The sequence below is a fragment of the Maniola hyperantus genome, chromosome 28, assembly GCF_902806685.2.
Source record: "Maniola hyperantus chromosome 28, iAphHyp1.2, whole genome shotgun sequence".
In the NCBI taxonomy this organism is placed as follows: Eukaryota; Metazoa; Arthropoda; class Insecta; order Lepidoptera; family Nymphalidae; genus Maniola; species Maniola hyperantus.
The window spans coordinates 5,018,660-5,020,219 of record NC_048563.1 but is presented as its reverse complement, the minus strand read 5'-3'; the positions used below and the strand labels follow the sequence as shown (position 1 = coordinate 5,020,219).

At 33.8% G+C, this 1,560-nt stretch overlaps 1 pseudogene; it reads left to right on the top strand.

Annotated features, from left to right (window-relative positions):
* The window catches only part of LOC138404389 (uncharacterized), a 5,217-nt pseudogene that overhangs the window by 1,934 nt on the left and 1,723 nt on the right, over positions 1-1,560 (top strand).

Below are 1,560 nucleotides of genomic sequence, written 5' to 3'. Positions count from 1 at the left end.
ACTATTTTAAATATAATATAGAGATACATAATTATTTTAAAGCGGCAAGAATGCACGTGAAAAAATGCCTGCGAGAAATTATATGTAGAGTTGCTGCACAATCGCGACAAGGCGCTGCGTCTAACATCATATCGATGTCAAAACATGCGTTCATTTTTAGTTTTTCCTTTCGAGGTACGGAACCCTTATAGAAACACTTTCTATGTCTGTCTGTCTGTCTGTCTGTCTGTCTGTCTGTCTGTCTGTCTGTCTGTCTGTCTGTCTGTCTGTCTGTCTGTCTGTCTGTCTGTCTGTCTGTCTGTCTGTCTGTCAAGAAACCTACAGGGTACTTCAAGTTGACCTAGAATCATGAAATTTAAGCAGGCAGGTAGGTAGCAGACAAAAGGAGAACAATCTGAAAACCGTGAATTTAGGGTCAACCATCACACAAATAAAAAACCGGCCAAGCGCGAGTCGTCAGGCTCGCGCAACGAGGGTTCCGCACTACAGTCCCATGTATGACGTATGTATACAGTATAATGTAACAAAATACTGCCGTATAAAAATGAAATTGCATTTTTAAAAATAGTTAGTTTTGGATGCACATAACAGATGGCACCACTAGATGCTTGCCTCGCTTAATTTAGTTATTCGATGTGGTGGTCGTTTCAAAGGTTTAAAACGTTAAAGTTTGAAATAAAAGAAAAAGTTTAAAAAGCTATACGAAAGAGACTATGGGAAAAATAGAAAATTGCATTTTCAATTTTCAAAGTAAAATAACTGTATCAAGAGTGGGGTGACATTTAGATAAGGTTAGGTTAGATTGGGCACACAGAAGAGAACAGAAGAGATAAAAGCTATAGTGTAACAAGTTTAACCATAAAATGTGAGTTCAGTCAGATACTGAGCGAACTGCAGATGAATAAAAATAATTAGATTTTAGATTAGATTGGGCAAAGTTAACAGTCTTGAAATGGAAGAAAAAAAAAAGTGAGTTCAGTCAGATACTGAGCGAACTGCAGATGAATAAAATAAAATAAAAATAAAAAAAGTGCACAATTAGATTTTAGATTAGATTGGGCAAAGTTAACAGAAGAAAAGGAAAAAAAAAAATTTGAAGCTGTAATGTAACAAGTTTAACTGTAAAAATAATGTGAGTTCAGATATTGAGCGAGGTGCACAACTCTTGGCACTCTAACTAAATTAGATTTAAGATTTAAGATTAGGTTAGATTGGGCAAAAAAAAATGTTTTTTGGTAGAGAAGAAAAACAAATTCGATTTGAAGCAATAATGTAACAAGTTTAACCAGAAAATGTGGGTTCAGATAGGTATTGGTACGAACTGCAAATGAATAAATGGTAAACTTAAGTTTACAACTTTTGGCTTAATTCGATTACATTTTGAGATTGAAGTTTAGGTTAGGTTAGATTGGGCAAAAAAAAAATTGATAGTAAATTGAAAAATAAATAAGATTTGAAGCAATAATGTAAACAAGTTTAACCATAAAATGTGAGTTCATCAGATATTGAGCGAACTGCAGATGAATTTAAAAAAATAAAAAAAAAGTGCACAACTCTTGG